The sequence below is a fragment of the Callorhinchus milii genome, unplaced genomic scaffold (assembly GCF_018977255.1).
Source record: "Callorhinchus milii isolate IMCB2004 unplaced genomic scaffold, IMCB_Cmil_1.0 Scaffold4, whole genome shotgun sequence".
In the NCBI taxonomy this organism is placed as follows: Eukaryota; Metazoa; Chordata; class Chondrichthyes; order Chimaeriformes; family Callorhinchidae; genus Callorhinchus; species Callorhinchus milii.
The window spans coordinates 62,513,718-62,521,245 of NW_024704745.1; positions in this window are offsets into that span (position 1 = coordinate 62,513,718).

Here is a 7,528-nt window from a genome sequence, read left to right on the forward strand (position 1 = left end):
TAATAGTACAGACAGAGCCCTGGGATTCTGAGCTGTGATAAAAATTTAATATGCAACCAGGGATTTCCAATTTATGGCAGAAATAGAGCAGTGGAAAATGTTTATTTTCTATAAGAGAGTCTACAAACAGTTTATTTGAAACAAGAGTACAAGCTGTAAATGTGTTTGGCATTGCCATCCGCTGACACATACAATGCTGTTTTTGACTACTGTGATCTATGGTTATGTTTCTCACACATTTGCCCATAATCTGGACAGCAGCAGATGGAAGCAAAGAACAGTAGCACTGTGTATGCTACTGGAATGCAACGTTTAACAGAACACCCTCTGTTGATGTAGGTTTGGGGAATAAACTACTCAATTTCAATATTTTTGATCTCTGATGGTGATGAAGGGCTAATTTTCGGCACCACACATGCAATTCTGTGACAGATTCTGCAGCTGCAGAACGGTGGCAACCCAGGAGCCTTGTTTATATTCATGATGCACCCCTGGGCATAAATCATTCCTACCACTTATATTATTTATGCACTGAGTGATGCAAAGTGTACATTCGTTGAAGTGTTCAGAATGCTTTCAGCCCAAAGTAACGCACATTCCTTTTCTGTGGATCTACCTGCATTTGCAATTAAAGTTTCCTTCTCCTCTACGTACCATTCTGGGTACTAAAATATCTTAGACTCAACATTTAACATGATCTCAGCCTTAAGACAATTGGGAAGGGGGTGTTCAGGTCAATTGTAAGCCCTTACCATTGCCCACCTGCGATCTAAATCAGAACAGACCAGGAATCAAGCCTTAGACAATTCTAATATGTATGGGTCACAACCACACTGCATACTATGCTATCTGTAAGCATTATAGAGTGTACATTCTGGTAGATTTACCCTGAAAACTTTAAAGGATTTTGTTAGTTAAAAGAGTAAAGCATGTTAACACCACTCAATAAAAGTCTCTGGACGGATTCAGATTGAACGTCAGAGAAACAGAATGAACCTTCAGAAGTGCTCAACAATATGATAATTAACCTTGAGAGCATCTTTGGGGTGCATTAATGTTGATTTGGAATGGAAAAAACATAGTGAAAATAATAATTATAATTCTTATATTTGGTATAGCACCTTTCACATCAAGGCATCTCTAAGCGCTTCACAAAATATGTTGTAAACAACAACAACAACAAGATTACATTTGTATAGCACCTTTCACGTCGGGAGGACGTCCCAAGGCGCTGGACAGAGTACAGCATTTCAGATCCGAGCTGGGATCAGGGGTGGAGAAGGGAGGGGAGGGGAAGTGTAAAGTATAGTGACTGTGTATTTTGTGGGCAAATATGGGCCCAATCACACAGCCTCAGGAATAAGAGTGCCACATCTAGTTGAAACATTCATGAGGTGTAACATTCCAATACAGTACAATTCACAATTATATTGTGCCTTTCACTTTGGAAGGACGTCTCTAAGTGCTTCATTGAACCTGATTTCACTTACTCTGTTGCAAGGTGTTATATTCACAGGTGACACTCGGAGAGACTGGAATTAGAATAGAAAACCAAGAGAGGGAGAAAGAGAACGAGAGAGAGAGAGAGAGAAACAAAGACATTAACAGGGTATGGACCTGGGTTGATCACTGGCAAATCAAGTTCCGTACAAATAAATGACTATTGTATGAAGTAAAACAAAGTAGGCATTTGTATTCCATGAAAAGCACAGAACTTGCCCAAGGAAAGGTTGAAAGGGACCCAGAAATGTTAGTTAAATTAATGTTCACAATTGTCAAACAGTGTAGGGTGGCAATAAACAAAGTTGAGCCAAATCAACTAAATTGAAATCAGCAGAAGTTATGTTGATCTGTAAACCACTTTGCTCATGCTGCATCTGCATACAATTCTGGCCAGCGCTTAAAGAAGATAAAAATGTGACTAATTCCCAGGGTTAAAGAGGTGAGCTATGATAACTGAGGTTATTCAGCTTGTAAAGGATGTTTCAGAGGAGAAATATACCCAGGATGATGTTAACAATGGATACAGAAAGCAAACTTTAGAACAATACTTTCAGAAATGTTTGGCAACAGAACAGGAGGGCACAAGTGTAGGGTTATGAAAGGCAATTTTAAATGAATACCAGAAAGTATATTTTTATCTAAAGTATTCAACAATTGGAATGGTCTGCCAGATTCAGTGTTAAAGGTGTTCTTTTACAGTTTAGCAGTTTAATACATTCTTCTGATTGTAACGTTGATTTTATGCAAGAAAAAAGCATTAACAGACTCATTCAATTCTTGATAAATTTTGACCAAAATAATAAACAACCACCAAAAGTTACTTCCATCTGTGTTGATGACCATGACTGCAAGGAACAGATACCTTTGAATCCCAGCCATAAAATGGAGGGTACAGTCACTATTAACATATTATGCCCAAGGTCCATAAGTTCAATAAGATAAGAAAGAGTCCAAGTTCAATCGGCTCAAAGAAATGATCACTGCATTCATGTTGAAATGAGAGTGTTTCAATACCACTTCACAGGATAGTGTTTGTTTCAAACTGAGACTCTGCAATTGGCACCAACAATGGTGACATTGAATTCCTTGAACTGGCTTTAGGGTCAACCATTGTGCCAAAATTGGGGTGAGGTTTCACATCCATGGCCAGTTTTGCGGTTATAAACTAGAAACTAGAAATTGTGTTTCATATTATTGTATAATCATATAATATTGTCATATTATTTAACACAAATGCATTCAGTAACATTGCAATTTTCACCTCTTTCCATTCTGCATATTTATTTAGTCCACCAGTGATGGTCTTGCATCTTATACTTGAATTGAGCATTGATTTTTTTGAACACATTCCATTTATCACTTTTTATTTCAAACTAATGGGAATTTTGAAAAGGCAGGAACAACATTGTTGGCTTCTGAGTGATGTGCTTACAACACCATTCCTTTCTTTCACTGTTTTTATTGTGACAAAAAAGATCACCAGCCATTAATAAACATCTTTTTAAAGAAATTAAATGTAAAATTCTAATCAAATGTATAATTTGATTGATGAGTTTGATGCAGAAGAATTTATTTTTGCAGAGTGAATGTTGAACTCCATTGTAATGCCTAAAATCTATCAATGGCCCGAAAATGTGCTAATGACCAAAATTTATAGGGCATTCCACATTGGGAGGAAGTCTCAATGTGTTTCACACAGCCGACCGGGCACCCAAGTTGGGGTGATAGGATATGTGTGTGTGTGGGGGGGGGTGGGATGTGCAATCCAACAGATTGGTCTTTAGGCTAGTTTTGAAAGTGGAGAGAGCAAGATAGAGGGACTTTGAGAGATAAGGTAGAGGGACTTTGAGAGATAAGGTAGAGCGACAAGTTAGAGAAAAACTATGGGAAAACACAGTTCAAATGATACATCTTAAGGCCAGTTTTGAAAGTGGGGAGGAGGCAAGGTAGAGGGATGTTGGGAGGACAGGGACAGAATGGCTAAAAGCTCGCTCATCAACATTGGGATGAATCCAGCAGGGGACATAAAGCAGGTCATTGTTTGCAGAGTGAAGAGAGCATCTAGGATGGTAGGAGGGCAGGAGGTCACAGAGGTAGCTTGTGCAGGGAAGAGCTCGGAATTCCAGAAGATAGGAAATTTGAATAATTGAGTCTGGAGGTGATGAAGGCATGAATAAGGATCTCCGTATCCCAAGGGAGAGGGCTACATGGGTAGCTGATCCACATGAATACATTATTGTTTTTGCCTGTTGTTATGATGGTGATCATGCTAAAAAAAATTCCATTACCACATGTTGCTGTACTGCTGTTGAAGTTTGCCATTGTGTGTATAGAACTCTGAAGGAAATGCAGATTGTTGACTTGTACTTGGGGGGGAAACATAGTCAAAATTCTAGATTCACAACCTTTTAACTTAAAGTCTGGAATGTAAAACTGTAAGCACAAACTGGACAGAATATGTTTCAGGGCTCACTTATCAGCAATTATCCATATGTTCTTTTATCATCCAGATTCTTTAGAAATTCGCATTTTCTTTAGAAATGCAGTAAAGTATGTTGATAGCAGTGTTTAACAATGCAACTAAGCAAAATGAACACACCATAACAACAGGGAAAAACAATGCTTTACAAACATGTATCATATTTTAGTACTAATTCATCCGAGGCCTAAAATTTCTTATGGACTTAGTGTTTATGAGTATCTGAGACTGTGATCACAAAAAATAATTTGCCTCATGACTCATTTATTGACTCCTACTCACATCCCTGACTCAGCTCTCACCTCCCACTTACTTCTACCATTGCCAAAGAATCCCTTTCTGTTATCAGTCAGGCTAATCTTTTACAAATCAATATTACCATTTGAGTAAGTTTTCAGCAAGTACAGTATCAAAAAAGCCCAGGAATACTCAGCTGCAACATTTTTTATGTGGCCCATTACATTAATAATCCTTGCATTTGATATATCGCCTTATTATGGCTTTGAGAAGTATACTGTAAAGTGAATTGACTCTATATTTTGTGGGTGAAACGCAGCAGCCAATTGGGCACAGCAGTGTCCCACAAACAGTCGTGGATTGAGTAACCAAATTATTATTATTATTTTTTGAAGGGATTATTAACCCCAGCAAAGCAATCTGCCAAGTGACTAACAACTGGGTTCCTACTTACTGCTAGGTAAGCAGAGTCGTGTCGAGTAAGGAAACTTGCCTAACATTTCACCCTTCCAGGGATCGAACCAGGGTTCTCTTGGGCATTGCAGATGATACAACGACTTCTGGTGTGTAAACTTTTGGAATACATTTCTTTGTTCATTTTTGTTTTATTTTGTATCGAACCTTCGCTCCAGTTTGTTTCCTGAAGGCTGTATGTTGGACTCTCAAGGTTTGTTTTGACTTGCAGGTGCTGCGCAGCTAAATGTCTGTGCATGAGACATTTAGAGACAAATAGTCAAGCAAATTGACTTTACACAGACAGATCTTTCCTGAAATAAATGGACACAGGGAGGGAATCTCCCCTGTCAAAGCTCGTCTGGCTAAATGCCTCTCAATCTCCAAAGTGCAATGTCCACCCTGTCTTATAGCCAGATTGTAAATGTCAAGGATTTCTAATCTTTACTGTAGTATCCACATTATAAAATTATGCAGCTAGCATTTCTTGCATTTAATTAGGGCTTGTGCCAAGTTCAAAAGTACCACATACAGTAATCTATAAATTTTGCTTTTAAACTATTAATTTGAAAACTGAAGTATGTTTTTGGATGAGTATGAATGACGTACATGAATTAGACAATTGGTAGCACAAACAACTTTTTTAAAAAATGTTTAAAAATTGCTGCAACACAATGAAAATCCCGGTTCAGGTAGACACTCCAAAAAATCAGAATAAGTACAATGAAATATATCATAGGACGATTGCAAAAACAAATTGCATCAACAGTATTTTAAATAGTATCAATGGATGCTTGGACATAGCCGCTCTGTCTGGCCTTCAATCCCACCCTTACCAGACCGAGTGTGTGGCCAATGGTCTTTATGGGCTCCAGTGTTCTCATTGGCTCCTATGTTCTCCACTTGCTCCCATGTACTCCATAGGTTCTAGTGTTCCCCACAGACTCCTATGCTTCAACAAGCTCCAGCACTCTCCACTGACTCCAGTATTCTCCAAGGGCTGCAATCTTTCCACTGACTCCAATGCTCTTGAACTGTCTTTCAAACCCTACATCTGGGCTTCCACTCCCTCTGCTTTCCCTCACCTCTGCAACATTACCTACTTGCACCACTATTTCGCTCCCCAGGCTCCTGGGACCCTTTTCCATGACTTCACCATCTTCAGGCTTGATTACTCCACCGCCCTGCTCACAGACTCCCTAGTTCTTCTCTTTGCACAATGCAGACTATGCATAACTCTGCAGCCCATGTTGTCTCATGCACCAGGCTCTGCGGATCCATCATCCCATCCTCACTTGGCTTCCCAAGCCTAGTGGATTCAAGATTCTCACCCTAGTTTCAAATGGCTCCATGGTCTTACTTCACCTTACATCTGCATTCTCCTGTGACCCTAATGCCCTGGCTGTACCACTTACCCAATTTCTCTAACCTTTCCTCTGATACTGTGGCGTTGGCGGCATCTTCTTCTTTTGTGAAGGCAGATGCAAAGTACTCATTCACTGAGTCAGCCATGCCCTGTAACTCCACAAGAAGATTTCCTATTTGGACCCACCAATTTAACCTTTTATTTTTTATATGCTTATAAGATACCTTAGGATTCCCTTTTACATTACCTGCTAATCTTTTCTCATACAATCTCTTTGCCCCTCTTATTTCCTTTTTCAGTTCTCCTCTGTACTTTCTATATTCTATTTGATTATCTTCTGTATTTTGGACCTGACATTTATCATAAGCCTCCTTTTTCTGTTTTATTTTAATCCCAAATTCCTTAGTCATCTCCAGGGAGGTTTGGATGCCCTACCTTTCCTATTTGTGGGAATGTATTTGTTCTGTCCCCAAACTATCTCCTCCTTGAAGGCTTCCCATTATTTTACCTGCCAATATTTCTAGTCCACCTTGGCTAGGTCCCTTTTTAACTCACTGAAATTAGTCCTCTTCCAGTTGAGTATCTTCACCTTTGATTGTTCCTTGTCCCTTTCCATAAGTACTCTTAACCTAATGATGTTGTGATCACTGTTGAGAGATGTTCTACTACTGAAACCTGCTTCACTTGCCCCACTTCATTCCCCAGAACCAGATCCAGCACTGCCTCCTTCCTAGTTGGCTGGAAACAGTCCCCATTATCACTTCTCTATCGGTTTTGCATCTTTCTGAAATCTACTTGTCTATGTATTCCCACTGTTTGGTGATCAGTAACAGAAATATAGCTTGGAGAAAGATGCATCCAAGAGTTGAAGTTGGCGTTAACCACAGTGTCTCTGAAGAAACTGCAACACTTCACATAGTATCTTGAAAGATATGAAACTTGCAATCCAAAATAGACCAATAACTTTGTTTGACCTCTCTCTACTCTCAGTTATGATTCTTTGAATGGGAGGGTGTCTATTAACAGATTCTTTCATTTTCTAATCAGAAGAAATTTGAGTCTCCCACTAACCTGAAAGATATCTTTAATTGAAAATGTCAATGGTTGATGGTGAAATAGAGCTTTTCCAAGGCAGCTGGGCTTCAGCTTTCCTGGGGCTATGCTTTGTTGCTTTTGGGCCAGCTATTGTGCCTGCTTTGCTGAAAAAAAATGCTGTAGTTGAGGCACTCTTGAAAAGCACTTGGTTATTCTAATAATAATAATATAATAATAATAATAATCCTTGCATTTGATATAGCACCATATCATATCTTCAAGACATTCTTAAAGTGCTTTACAGAATATACTGTAAAGTGAATTGACCTGTATATTTTGTGGGTGAAATGCAACAGCCAATTGTGCACAGCAGTGTCCCACAAACAGTTGTGGATTGAATGACCAACATTTTTTTATTATTCTATTTTTGAAGGGATTATTAAACCCAGAAAAGT